A 15,485-nucleotide genomic window follows, 5' to 3' on the forward strand; every position below is an offset into this window, starting at 1 on the left:
TACAAATCCATTTTTGATAATTCCATCAAAATTTGATGTCTGGAACAGCATACTTTTTCTGTTAAAAATGGAATTTTACTATTACTTATGTAATGTTTGATGCATCTTTAAGATGTGCCAATCATTTGATTACAATTTAAAGATGATTAGCGGTTGCTAACTTCTGAATGTGAATGACTGGTATCAAAATACTAGGCTGATCTAGCAGAGGTATTCTGGAAAACACCGTGTTGCAAATTGCATAACCCTCCAAAGTACAGGGATTTTGGGGTGGTATAACTGGTATGGACTCTGAATAGGTGGTGGGAACCTGAGCTGTGAGGCATTTGCTTGCACAGGTTCATGATGACAGCACTCTAGATCTCACTGGAGTTGATTTGGCTGTAGACTTTTATTTTCACCATGTAGGTACTGTGGGAGTGTACAGAAAGTGTGGGGTTTTGTCTAGGGCACAAACAGCTCAGCAGCACACATTTGGACAAAAAGGATCTTTTGTCAGAACTGAGAGTTGCTTGCTGGAACCTCTGAGACGTGAGAGGTGGGACCACAGTGGCTCTTAGTCCCGTGTTGCCTTTGCAGGACTCATCTGCTGGTGCTGTGCGGTGTTTTGTCTGTGCAAGTAATAGGAGCCTCCTCGAGCCCCGTCTCATAAGCTCTTGAAGGTCTATTTCTCACCCAAGATAGCTCAGCCACCTTTGGAGGCATAAAATCAGCAAGATGGCTTCCGTTGCAGTGTTGGAAACAAAAAGGTTTAATAAAAGGCAAAATAACAAACTTCTTACAGGGAAAAACCGAGCCAGGTGCAGGAGGTTCTTGCTCCTGGTAAAGCACCTCACAAAAGCAATTAGTCTCTTTGTTCTCTTCTTTTTCTAGTAAATTGCCCAGGTGGGATTTTTTGGCTCCTGTCCAATTGGCTATCCTTAAGTTTGAGGTGAAGTCCCCTAGGCCTATGAGGTGGCTTTTTCACCTAATCGAGGAGAGAAACTTCTGGGCTTCTTTCCTTTTTGAAGGGACAAAGGATAGTTTTGTCACTCCGTCAACAAGGAGCACATTTCTGTACATGCACACAGGCACATCCCCTCTAAAGCTTGGAGAGCCGTGTTTAAAGGAGAGGAGACACCACCATGCTGTGACCATCTGGATGGGAGCCACTTTGGTGTGGAGGATGAGTCATTTGGCTAGCACAGAGCTGTGCTCTGCTTATTAAATTAGGTGACGTGTTACACAATTAGCCTGTATTTGCGCGGCTGGTGACCCAGACTGGCTCAGGTGTCCCGAGCTCTGGAGCTTAGGAAGGGATAATTTGGACCTATCTGTAGTAATCACCCAAGAAAGCTGTGACGCCGGAGTGGTGGAGCTGCCTCAGGGAGCCATCAGGAAAAGCCGCCTGTAGAAAAGCGTCCGAGCCCTGGCCCTTGGAAGCGGTAAGGACCTGACACAGAGCCCCAGGGAGCAGCTCCCCTTCTCGGCTTTCTCAGCTGTGGCTCCTTCCAAATTTAGGCCTCTAAAGTAGGGATCAGTTTCTTACGAGAATGAGGCTGTGAAAACTGCCCCAGTGGATCAGCCAGAGTGCCAGTGGTGCAGTGTCCTGTCTCAGGCTGTGTCTGAGAGCTGACGCACAGAGAACAGTGGCAGAGAGGGGCCAGCATTAGAGCTGAGCTCACATCTCTCCATTTGCTGGGCAATTACAGTACTTCATCATTAGGCACAGAGTATGTCAGTGAGTTTCTCCTAATGAAAGTCTTTCATATTGTTTAACTAATTGAATAGTCACTGGGCCAGAGGAATTTAGGGGACCTAAATTGTCCTTTCCATTCCCATGTCCTGATCAACACCTAATCCTTAGCTGCTTCTACATTGCCCTAAATATTAATTATTTATATGGATTTTTTTGGTGGAATTTCTATGTATTTGTTAAATGAATCCCCCTTTGTTACCTTTTACTAACCTAATATTTTAACTTTTTTCCCCTTAAATATTCTGATTTTTGGCTTCCCCCCACCCAATGATTCAGTTTTCCTGAGAAAATTTCAAGAAGCTTTAAATGTTTCTCTGCATTCTGAACAGAATTTGTGTGTTTGAATATCTCTTACATTTGATGTCAAAATCTAACAGCAAACCAATTCTTGGTGACTTTTTTGTGCACCTTCCTTTGCTGCTATATGAATAAATGACATTCTTCACATATTCTTCAAAGATGTCATGCCTCTATTTTATTTTAGTTTAGATTTCATTTTTCAATAATTTTATTGGCATTTTATAATATTAATTAGAATGAAAAAGTTTTTGCATTGAACTAGCTCTCATTAGGCTCTCAGAAGTTGTGTTTGATAATTTAGTGAGTGCATTTTTACAATCCCTGGAAAGTGTGCAGTCAATGTGAACAGGGAAGAAACGTGAAGCTTTACCAGAGGGTTTATGTAACTGATCAGTTGCAATGATGGATGCAGTGTATAAGAATTCTTTCCCAGAATATACTTTCTAAGTGTGTATTTGTGTAACAGATGTTTTAAAGTGGTGACAAACAGCAAAGAGAAAAAAAAGAAACAAAAAAGAAGATAAATATCTTAGAAGTGATGTAGAATTCAATGTTGATGACTAAGAAATACTGCAAAAGAGTTTTTCAGGATGTTTCAGTCTTGTTTTACCAGTTATGAAAGGCCACATGACTGCAAATGCTTGACTAACATTCAAAAAGTCATCCCCTGTTAGCAGAGAAACATTCTCATGCTACCCAGGGAAGAAGTAATGGTAGGCTATTTAAATAAATCCATTTGCACCACAGTATTTTTTTTATTTTGCAGTTGTGGATGTCCAGCAGTCCCTAGATGATTGATTCACTATCTGTACCTCCACTGACAGATAATAACCTTTAAAAATAGTCTTGCAATCAGATGCACATGTTCCAAGAGAGATGAACTAAATTTGGATGAGAAAACAACTTCTGAAGAGTGCACCATTGGTAATTAGGCTTGAAACAAGCTGATAGTTTAGAATTTGGTCTTCTGAAGTGATACAGCATAATACTTATGGAACTGCTTCTTTCATTAGTCTTCATGGAATGAAGTGTATTTTTAAGTAGCAGGTGCAAATGCATGAAAGCCTATTTTATTTTTATTATGATGCAATCTCAAAAACACTGTAAAATCTTGCTCAAGTCTAATTTTTTTCATTTAAAAAATCCATTAAACTGTAGAGTTTCATGTGAGTAAGGCCTAGTCTATTGTTATAGGACAAGTACATAGTCTGCTGATCTAGCTGTTTGCAAAAGCAAATCCCAAATTCTTGACACTTCACCTCCACCCACATAACATTCTCCTGTCTCTCATTTGAGCACACACACACACAAAGACACACACTACAGAAACCATGCCAAAGCCTCTTAATCCTGAATGCTCTATTAAATGTTTGAGGTTCTAGTAAATTGGAGTGAAAATGCAATGACTAAGAAATAGTTTGTGTCCTATGTAGTAGACAAGGAGTTCTTAAACAGACCTGATCTTGTTTTTGTAGCACAAATCACTCTCTTTAAACCTTTTTGGCCGTTGAATTTTGCCAAGAACAGCTGTGCGTCAGTACAACCTTACATCTTGTGTTTATTTAGCATTAGTGAGGAGCCAAACAAAAATGTCTGCCCATTGCTTCAAATCTGTGACTGTGTGCATTTCTCATATGCATTGGTTTGGAAGAAGAATAAAGGCTGATGGCAGGTCAGATGTGCAGATCCTTCACCTGCAGCTTTCTGGCTTGTTTGTGACCATCAGGTGCTGCAGTGGCTCTTGGCTGCTGGCAGGCAAAAGGCAGGTTCCAGTGAGTGCTGCAAAACAAAACCTGTCACCTCACAGTTACCTAAAGCTCCTTTCTCTTGCTCCACAAATCCTTCTTCCAAGGCCTTAGTGTCAGGATTTTTGAGTCAAATGCTTCTCCAGCTCTGGAAGGTTGCAACGCCATTTTAACATTCAATAACTGTGTCTGACAATTCTGACTAGGAAAAGACTTTAGCGGGAGGAAGGCTTCAACCTTTGGCAATCTGTTTTCTGATGCTAATGGTGGAAGACCTCTTTCAGATCTTATGCTGAAAAACACATCTGAGAAAGAGACATCTGAAAATAGTCTGGTAGCTGGGTCATTCTTATTCTTGTCATTCAGAGAGACATTTTCGAAAGCAATTCTGTCTCTCCATTCTGGTGCTTCCAGCAGTCATTCCCTCCTGGATTCAAGGCACCATCCAGATAAAATGAATGAAGCCAAGTAGGTTCTGTTAAAAAGGTTTTGTTCAAGCAAACTGACTTTTTTAGTGTGGGAGAAAATACTTAAATGAAAGATTCCTGGTCCACTGCAGAACTGCAAAGGAGATGGGATCTCCTATGTACAGTGGCAATACAGAATCTGTTGAGGCAACATGCAACAAAACACAGCATCTGACTTCTACCAAAATTAAAGGCAACCATTTCAATTAGTGGAATTTCATAATCTACTAGTATATTTTGCAATTTTCTAAAACATCTTTCTTGGAAAGCAGAGTAAAAGTAATTTTTTTGGTACAAGAGGTCTTTTAAGTTACTTGAAAAACAACTTCATTGATTTCCTTAACTTTTAAATTCTTTTCTTCATGCTGATTTCTGGCTAGTTAACAAACAAGACCTTATAGGCAGGGCAGATACAAAGTCAGAGACTGGAGCTGGGAGAAAAAATACTGTATGAGGGTACAATTTTTGGGAGAATATGTAAGTGGTTACACTTTCTTTAAGAGTCAGAGAAGGGGTGTTTTAGGGAAGAGGACTGGGCTTGTGAGTGTATCTGCCTTTTGCTCTTCTTGGGTGCCTGAGTTCTCCCCTTGACCTGTGTTCTCTGCTCTTATCAAAACCTCACCTGGATAGCTGTGGCAGCACTGGGCTCCTCATCACTTTTTTTCCTGAAGAAAGAGCTGTAGCCAATAGGAACATAAAGTCCAACACTATGAAAAAGAATTTGGCATAAATAGTACAGCAGTGCCTTTTTTCATAAAAACTGAGTTTAGAATATTTTAAAATAATCCAAAGATTTAGTAAAAAGTATGCATGATTAAAATTTTATTGGATTGCCAATACATTGCTGTTAGGATGGTCTTGATACATGACCTAAAGTTTCAGGGATTTTAGTTTGGTTTTTTTTTAATTTGAGACTAGCTATGCTTCTGTGTAATGTAAACTAATTAAGCTGTTCAGAAGACATTGATTATGAACCTTTCATAGATTGTGCCTTGTGCAGGCAGATGGGAGAGCTTTATTAAAAATGCTTGTCATTTCTTAATATTGTTCACAGGACATATAATCTCTGGGATAAAGAATACTTGCAAGAGTCATTTGCTGATGCAGAACAAGGACTTTTATTAAGTCCAAATCTGTTTATTATCTGTAAATCTTCTAACTTGTCAAAACATTGGATGAAAAAGTAATGCATGAGTTATAGGGTCTTTTCTGTTGAATTTAAATGAAGAATATATATTTGATGTCTGGTTTAATGATCCCTGCTCTTAAAAATTAAAACTATGACTGATATGTCAAACTAACAAACTGATAACTGAAATGCTTTCACTTTTTAAAACTTTATATTAACCTCCAATTTTACTTAATTTGAATTTCAGTTTCAATCTTCATCCAAGATATATTTCTTCCCTTTTCAAAGCAAAGACCAAGTTCAGAAACTCAGAATCATACTTACTTTCACTCAATTCTTGGGTGAAATTTGACTTATTTCAAGTAACTTTAAGAAAAAATGGTCCAAAGTTATTAAAAAAAATTTAAAAGTCACCATTTCTTCTGAAATCTTGTAAGATTCTCCTCAATCCAGACATTTTAGAGCACTGCAGTAAGTAAGGGATGTTTTCCCTGAACCTGTCGGCTCTGCTTTTGGGAGATTGCAGATTCATCTCCCACTAAGGCAAAAGGAGCAAAGGTCTCTTTGGCTACAAAATTTTGGGCTCTAAACCCTAGAGTTTGAAGAAGAGGGCATGTGTCTAGCTAATAGAAAACACAGCACAAGAGAACCTTGACTTATGAACACTCTTAACATCATTGAAATGCTAAATGTCCTTTACAGGAGGAGGGACAGAATCCATCCTATATAATGTATGTCAGGAATGTCACTTAATGCACAGCTTAAGGGTAATCAGTTCTCCCTGGTGGTGAGGGTGGTTTAAGAATATTATGAAATATACTGGAATTACTGCCAGGACCAACCTTGATTGTACTGAGTTTATTTTGGGGTATTATAGGATATACAGGCTTTGAACTATTTTAAGGTGACAAAAATATTTCTAAAATCTCTGATATTGTAGTTCTTTCAGTAAATTAATTAAATTGCTTCTTTAATCAATCTAAAGCTATGATTATTACATTCATGCCTTCCTCCAATTTCCTAGAATGAAGATACAACATGACAGTACAAATACGTAGGAATTAAGTACTGAACCTACATTGTTTCTCACTACCTGCCAAAGTGTTTTCCATTGCATTGTCACGTGTATTCTAATATTGGGAACTTCTGAAGAAAGTATCTGTAGACAGCATGTAGATTTTTGTTAATTTCAATTAGGTCCCCTCCCTTTGTTATAAGCCTTTGAGCCTCTGATCCTTTTAGTTGAAAAGTGTGTTAAATAACACTTAAGCAAGTGTGTAATAAATAACACTTAAGGAGTGTTATTTATTACACATTATTACACATTATTCATTTTCAACTGAAACACCAAGGTATTCTTTGTAACACTGACAGGGTTTTGCTTAAATTTGGAAGACTCTTCTTTAGAACCCTGACATTAGTAGCATACTTGGTCTTGAAGTGTTTTCTCACTACCCAGATTTGTTGTCTAAAGAAATTATGCTTGTTCTTGGTGCAAAATGTACATTCTGCTGTTCTCCTACAGTTCTTCTATTCTTTCTCCTACACTCTGAAATATCTGAGGAATGGTACATGACTGTATTTAGTGAATTATTATGCCAAAGTGGAAAAGTAACAATTTTTTAAAATGAGACAAAGTCAAGCTTGTATATATATAGTGTAAAATTATTTAATAAGTAAAAATAAAGTTATTTAATTGGACCAAGTGTAATTATTCTTCCCAATAGATAAAGTCATATGAAAATGACCCTAGCACTATAGCACTATTCAAACATGCAGTATTCTCGATATCTGGGAAAGCTCAAGTTAAATGTTTAAGGACAGCTGCTTTGGAATTATTAACACAGAGAAGAAAACAAGATCCTAAGTTTATTATCGTGCCCTCCTGTGAACGTGCAGAAGAAGCCAACAGCCATTCAGCTTTACCTTATTGTTTGCTACTAGCTGAGTGCCAGAATAATTACTCTTTGTAGCCAGCATTCTTCTGGGCCCACACAGACCTACTCAGAAAATAGCTCATTAAAAGGACCTCTGAAAGTCCTTGCTGAGAAGGGGAAAATATGACCTCTTCTTCAGTTTTATCATAGACATTTTGTTGCTGCTTTTTTAATGTTCATTTTTTATTTATCTTCCAACTGTGCTCTACATACTACAGGCAGCAGTCTGCAGAAGGAGGCATCTGAATTATCAACCCTCTGAGTTTTATTAGTAGGGGACAGGTAAGAATGCTTGTAGATGAGCTTGTATTGATTATTCCTTAAATGCCTGGCACAGATGACTGTAAAGGGTGCAGCTTCTGATAGGGAAGCCTATTGCTGATAATACAAGATGAAATAATCCATTTCTTAGAGATTAAAATATTAACTGCCTTCCCCTATGTGTGCTTTGTTTAAAAGCTGAAAATTTAGCAGCAGATATTTCCAAAGTGCTCTGTGTATCCCTAATGTACCATCAAGGAGAACTCTGTTCTCTTCTTTGTGGAAAGGAGCTGAGGAATATGGGCTAGCTGGTATTACAAGACTTTCACTGCTGTCTGCTGAAATGACAGTAGAAAAAAAATTATTCTAGATTAACTAGAAGCCCTCAATCTGGGCATAAATGGAGTAGGTAAAGAGTAACGTTTTAATTTGCCTGTGTTGAAATCTATGACAGCATTGCTTTTATTTTTCAATATACCCTTTTCTGATTGATAAAAAAGCTTGTTAAATCCAGAGGCCAGATGGCTTTTTGAATCTTGGAACACATATTTGAGAGTATGTAACAATAATTTAGTGAGGTAATACCAAAACATGGAAGATGTGCTATTATCTGTCGTTGGTATGCGGGTGGCAGCTGTATGGCCTTTTGAAAATCTAACACAAGTCTTTATTAATATTCTTTGGATTGCAGCTCCAAAAATATAGTTCCTCTGCAGTACCAGTGGCCAGACACAAGCTGTAGCAGTTTGGGAAAGGAGATACCTATTGAAGATGTGATTCTTATTTTAAAATAATAGTAATAGCAGAGTCCAAACACAGGAAAGAATCTGTGCTGCCAGAAGCAAATCACATCAGCCTTTACTTTCCTCCTGCCAGATCAACTATTTTTAAATGAATATTTACTTTCCAATTAAATAAAACCTGTCCAAAACATTTTAACTCTCAAGATCCCTTACTTTCTACAGTTTTTAAAAATGAAAATATTTTAATAAACTAAACTGAAAAAGCCATCAAAAAATTAAATGTACTTTTAACAAATTTTTGTTTAGCTGAGAACAGACAACAGTAATAAAAGAGGAATATTAGAGGAAAAGGAAACTTTTAGGAAATCAGAAAATCAAAATGAGGAGACAGCTGTCAGTGGAGACATGCATGTAGTAGCTGCAGGCTGTGTATGAGCATTTCACTGCATTTTGGTGTTTGGATGAGAGCAGCTGGAGCTGGTTGGTTGTATCAGGGCAGGAGGTAATGACAGGATCTGTTAACCTGGGGCATGGGAATGGGAACATTAAATCTTACAGAGGTAGCTGCAATCTCTGAGGGGGAAGTATTGGATACTGTCTTATGTCCTCTCCTGGAAAGAATTTTCTTTGCTGAAAATGCTGGCAGTGAGAATGAATTTGAACCTGAAGCTGTAGTCCTTTGGGTTAGAGGACAATGTTTCTTAGAGTAAATGCTACAATTAACAGGTGACCATGGTACAAAGGGCCATGGTTGTTCATTTCTTCCAGTCAGATGTGGGTGACTGGGGTGTTCACACTGTGTTGGAGTGTTTTGGATAGAGTTATACCTGGGGGAACACAGAGAAAACGCTGTTGTGAAACAAATGATGTTGTGCTTGCCAAAATATTGCTGAAGTGCTCTTGCTGACAGCAGGTTTGCCCCAAAGCACTGAGAGCCCATGTCCTCATAAGGGTCCATGAGGGATTTCACACACAGCTGTTAACCTGGAGAAGTTTGAAGTGTAACTCTGTATAAATCATCTGCTGAAGTGGGGCTGTACCAGTCCTTCAGTTGCATCTAAGCTAAGGAGCAAAGCACTGCTTTAAAACTGAGCAGAAACCTGCACAGGTGGGAAATGCTCAGTCTCATCTGCTGTATCCAAATCACTACCAAACCTCAAGAGAGGTAAGACCAGATACCTTGTGCAACTCATGCAAGCTAGAGAAGCATCTATAGAGATGCAAAAATTTCTAGTTACACTAATTGGAAAATTAGCAGTCTAATCACAGACTTATAATGTTATTAATTCCCTTTTCCCCAACAGGAACAAGTTGAAGGAAGCACTTCTCAAAAACAACATTTATATGAGCCCTTTTTCTAGTCAAGATATTAAGAGAATGAGGCTGTTGTTAAAGCAGATAACTTTCCACAGGGTGTGTTTGGTTGCTGAAGCAGCTTTCTCAAATTCTCATGCACTAACTCATGTCCAGCTGGAGGCACAGCCCTTTGTGCAGAAGTAGAAGGCTTTACTACTGTGCCTTTGGCTTCTTGGTGAGCTGTATGTGTAATCCTGCAGTCTTTGGGTACAGCTGATACAGGGGGGGTTCAACTTGTTCATTGCTGATTCCAGTGTGTCCTGGGGGTCTTGGGCTGATACTTGGTATTCTGAATTTATCATTTATTTTGTATTCAACTGGACCACTAATCCCCTGAGTTTATCCATTTGGGAAAGACTTTTGTGCACTACCTCTCACACTTACCCTCTCTTCAATCTGTTTTCTCTTAGCACCTCCTCATTGTACTGTTCACCCAAGTGCACGCAAACTCTCGTGTGCATGGGGCTTATATAATGGTGTAGTCTAGGTACAGACATACACTTAAAGTCCAAATGTCCTATTATTGCAGCTCAATGGTCTCACAGTTGAAAGCAACCTAGATAACTTCCTCTTTTCTACCTCTTTTATTTTCTATGTATCATTATGGAAGCTGCCAGCATCTCTATTGTTTGCAGGAAGGTGGATGATGGTGGTGGTGGGGCTTACCCTGTGCTTTGGGCCCACTTGAAGCTACTTTACTGTCTTTGTTAACAGTTTACTTGTTCCTCCTTCATCAGCCAGCACATCTAAATTTAATGGTGTTTGACATGTTTTATATATGCCACATAAAACATGTTCTTTTCTTGCTCTGTTATCCTTAATACCACCAGCACACAAGGTTACATTCCTGTTGTGAGTTACAACTTATTATTAATGATTTGTGCTTGTAACCCTAAGGCTCCTATTCCACACTTGCACTTTCAAGGCTTCTGCTATTATCTTGTCCTTGTACTTTTGGAAGCATCTTTTAAAATCCCTTGTTTTCTTCAACAACCTTCAAGCTATGATAGCATGACATGTAGTATTAGCACATATATATCCTTTTTCTGGAGTCACTCTGTAGTTAATCCAGTGTACAAAATTAATGGTATAATGGTCTGCTAGGAGATTAGCTCAATTGGTTAAAGCATAAGTAAGATATGCCTAAGGCTGTGGGTTCAATCCCTGGCCACTCACAACACAAAAAACGAGTTGGACTCATTTTTCCTTATGGGTCCCTTCCAACTAAGACTGTTCTGTCATTCTATGAATAAGAGGGTGCAGCTTACAACACATGCAGGGGTATGTGCAGGCACAGCTGTGATGCTGGGCACCACCTGCTTCCAAAATGCATTGTTTGCAACAACGTCACTGGTGTGTTCCCAAACTTGCTCTGCAGTGTGCTTTTGGAAGGAGAACAGCAGAGATGCTCACCTGTGCTGGCTGCACCACTGGGCTTGGTTCAGGCAGGCAGGACTGGCAGTGCTCAGGGTGTGGTGGCAGAATGTCAGAATGTGAATTGGTGGCACGTGAGCCCCAGCTCTGCAGGGAGGGAGCTGCTCTGGCTGAAACCCCTCTGCCCTCAACCACTCGGACATTTTGTGACACCAAAAGGCAAATGGCTGATGTGGGATACTATAAAATTGAAGTTCCTTCCTAGCATCATCCCACAAGACTGATGTCTCAGCTCTGACAGATGTAAGGAGGGATTTATTTATCCTCCCAGTGCTTGATTTCAAACAGCACCCTCTTACTGATAGGCACAGCTTTTGGGAAAACACAATGAGAGGAATTATGTCATATAGATTAATGAGAACGTGCTTTAAGTTTGCTGTGAGGGTAACAGCAGCACTTTGGTACTCTGTCACAGGGCTGAAATTGCAAGAAACTTACAGGAAAAAAGAATAAATTCTAATTTTCAATTTCTCACTGAGTAAACAAGTCAGAATTGTTCAAAAATGAACTGGAAAATGGGGATCTGTTTTGCCTCTCTGCTATAGTAATGTGACTGACCAGCGTGCAGCCTTTTTTGCTGGGCAGAGGTATCATGACATTGCATAGGCATATATTATATATATCAGTTTTTATATGTATCTGCTAATGTGCTAGCATGAATGCTTTACATATGAAGGCGTAAGTCCTATGACCTTGCAAGGCCTCCAGTTTTAAGGCAGATATTTTTCTTTACCTTCAGGCACTGGATTTGATCTGAAGTCTCTCATTTCCCAAGAAGTCTTCTGACAATGATCAATATAAAAATATTTAATAAACAACCCATGTGCATGTACACAGCACCAGTTTTTTGTTTTGTTTTGATTTTTTAAAAGTTTTCTTTTGCCTTCAAACTTTTTCAGTCTACTTTTGTCAGTCCTTGACTGCCTTCTGTGGAAGGCCAGATAGCAAGCCTGGCCACACTAGTGCAGAATCAGCAACAAGATTTCAGCTTAATTTCTGCTTGATCCACACAGCAAAATGAACACAGGACAGCCAGAAGGAAGTGGTGATTCCCTGCTGAGGAAGAAGCCAGGGGCAGTCTGGGTGTGGGACAACCTACCTGTGGTTTTTTACATGGGTGATGGACTAGAGCAGCTTGGGATGTTACAACACAGTGTTTTAACTTGGGAGATATTGCTTCTTAGGAAGTTTCAGAGACTGAAAGCAAATCAGCAGTTTAAGGGTGCCAGTGACACTAGAAATATAATTTAAAGACACAGATCATCTTAGGGTCTAATATTTTATGACCATTTAGTCACACTGCATTTAATTAAGTCAAGTAAGCATAACAGAAGAGGTATTTTACTTGCCCTTAGCAAAAGGAGGAAATTAAATGTTATTTTCACTTACTTTTCATCAAACTTAGCTGCATATGTGTAGAGCAGTATCAAAGAGCAATTACAGTTGTATAAAGTCTGCTGGGCTGAAGAGCTAATTAAAATGATGTTTGAAAAAAAACCACTTAATCTGAATGAGCTCTTGCATTTTGAATAATAGATTAAATTTTTTTACTATTATTCATTTGCTCTTTCCTGTGCTTTAGACACATCACACATTAATTTTCAAAAGATACTTGTCTGCATTTGAGTGTGTGTTGATGTAATGAAAGAAGCACAAATGATTTGCTGAAGGTGATAAAATGGGCACATCATAAAGCTTGGGGAAGCTTCTGGGCCAGAGTTATCCTGGGAACTTTGGCACAAACTTCTTCTTGACTGTAATTTCATTCTGGACCTTTGGAATGAGTTTAGCTTTTTCCTCTGAAGTTCCACAGAGAGAAAGTTGGTGTTCAGATGATCAACTGCTGCTGTTTGTAAAAGGTTTTAGAAAAGCCAGAGCTCATTACACAATAAACAGCTAATCCATATTAGGTTACTGTGATAGCTATAATGAGTCATGATATGAAGACAGGCTGAAGATTCTTACATCTCATTCACTGATCATTCCATCTGACTAGATTTTTCTCTAGATTTTTCTCTGTCTCGAGGAGGAGGCAATGTCTCTTTGTGCTTTGACTTTAGTCTGGACATAGAAAAGGAGTTTAAGGAGCGATTACAGAACTCAGGCTGTGTTTTTGGATGGCCCCTCTCCCTAGCTGGGTGAATGGTGTTAGCTGTGCTCTCTCTGAGTGTCAGAGCTATATTTATCACTCAGGAATTGTGGGCATGTGAATTTGTGCTCTGACCAAAACAGTGCTTCAGTCAACATGTTTCTATTTCATGATGTACACACTTGTTATTTTGCTATTATTTACTCATCATTTCCTTTTCTGTCCTTTAAACAAATAAATATCTTCAAAGGAAGAACTAGATGTTTCAAGAATGAGGTTTTCTCAGGGTGTTGTTTTATTAATAGAATGACTTACATTAACAAATCAGTGCAAGAAGTGGTAACGTGACCCAGCATATTGAATTTCACTTTAGCAATCTGTATTCCAGAAGGAAGTCCTGAGAAGCAATCATTGACAATAGAACCTCTATTTAAATTACAAAATAGGCAGCATGCTGAATGCATATGGAGCATATGAGAGATTAAACAGAAGTGTTTGTTTGTGTTCATAAGGTAACCAAGACAATAAAAATGGGCTCTACAACTAAGGACTACAGAAGCTGTGGTAATGAAAACAATAATTAATATAATTTAAGTTACTATCCCCAGGGCAGCTGTGAATTGATGGTATTAATTATGCAACAAACCTGTTTGTAAATTGATGACATAGGAGCTCATGGAAGTCATCTAGAATAATTTTTTTGTTTTGAAGCTTTTTGGCAATATATTGTCCAGCTGCCCATAGGCACCAGTGGATATATATAAAGGTTATTAATATTAAACTCTATAATTTCTATTCTTCAAAAAACTAGTTAATGTGAGGCTGCAATTATAAAAAATCAGTTATTTCATGTGCATAAGATTGATTATATAATATAAACCAGAATTCCTCAGTTATTGAATTCAATAGATGTCCCATTTGGTATTTTTCTGCACTGTAACTGTATTGATTCAAGTGAATTCCAGCAGCAGGGAATGTATGATATTGAATTACCTCTGCTGTTACTACTGATTATGAAGGAAAGATGATAAGAAGTTTAATATATTTTTAATATATATTTGAATTTTAAGCTTTTTTCTTTATTGTCTACCTCTACATATCAGAGTGGCTATTAACAGATGAAATGCAGTGCTGGAGGTCCAGCCTGTTCATTTCTTTTTGGTTCTTCAAGGTTAGAAACATCAGCCAGAGAGAGAGAGATGGTAAATGAGATGAGCATATAAAAAAGGTATAAAAATCTTTTTTCTACCTTAAAGAAGGAAGTAGTATTTAACAGTTCCTTCTGCTTTGCATTGTTAAATGAAAAATTAAATTTTAAAATGTCCAATTATTTTTACTTATTTTTAAAAAAATATATAAAATAAAAATAAGCACTTAAAAATAATTTAAAGCCACAAGTATCTGTCTTTTGTTTTCCCTCAGTGGCAATGTTTGTGTTTTCTGGCTAGTCATGTGATATTTGCTTGTCTAGGTTTCTGTGAAGCAGCTTAGATTGCATGACCAGTTTTACCAGCTGGAAGTACCTGTTTCTCAATTGCTGTGAGTGAAACTAAGAGGAGCACAGTCCTGTCACTGCTTAGTGCAGTACCTAGCAACTTGAAACTGTCTGAAATGCAGTAATTGTATTTGCTTGTGTATGCTTTCTAAACTTTAAGAAAATAATATACACTAGGGGAATAAAAATAATGCCATGATTTAATGGCATCTCCCACCTGAAAAAAAAATCTTGTTTGTCTATTTTAATGTATTTTCCAATCATGGTTTTAGCTTGCAAGCAATTTTGATGATTATTTCCACAGTGTCTTTAGGCCAAAGATGGTGAGGTTTTCTTTGTGTGTTCTGTAATTTTTCCACCAAGGCAATAAAAATGGGAAGTGCAGGGTAAGACAGATACAAAATAAGGTAATATTAAGATATCTCCATTACTGTGCAACAGCCTGGAGCTTCTAGTCTAATTTCTTGTTTGTAATTCCTGTTACAAATATGCAAATAAAATAGTGGGAGTTTAGCAATGCTGACACATTATATTGGAATTTGCCATAAATCTGTTTGTGTTTGGGCTTGCTATTTGCACACTTATTCCCTCTCTTCCTTTTTCTTTTATAAGGAATATTTTGCCCTCTGACTCAATAATGTCCAGTGATACAGAACAGCTGCTGTCAAGTGTCAAAACAAGAGCATGACTAAAGGGTGAGGTAGAGGGGGGAAATGGTTTTAAAGACAACCAAGGAAGTCAAAGTCCTCAGCTGCACTTCCTAATTAGAGAGAGAAGATGAAAGCAAAACT

General features: G+C 38.1%; 1 protein-coding gene across 1 annotated transcript in view; it reads left to right on the forward strand.

Moving 5' to 3' along the window:
• The window catches only part of MLIP (muscular LMNA interacting protein), a 104,338-nt gene that overhangs the window by 25,435 nt on the left and 63,418 nt on the right, over window positions 1-15,485 (forward strand).

Source organism: Molothrus ater, chromosome 3, assembly GCF_012460135.2.
Source record: "Molothrus ater isolate BHLD 08-10-18 breed brown headed cowbird chromosome 3, BPBGC_Mater_1.1, whole genome shotgun sequence".
Classification (NCBI taxonomy): domain Eukaryota; kingdom Metazoa; phylum Chordata; class Aves; order Passeriformes; family Icteridae; genus Molothrus; species Molothrus ater.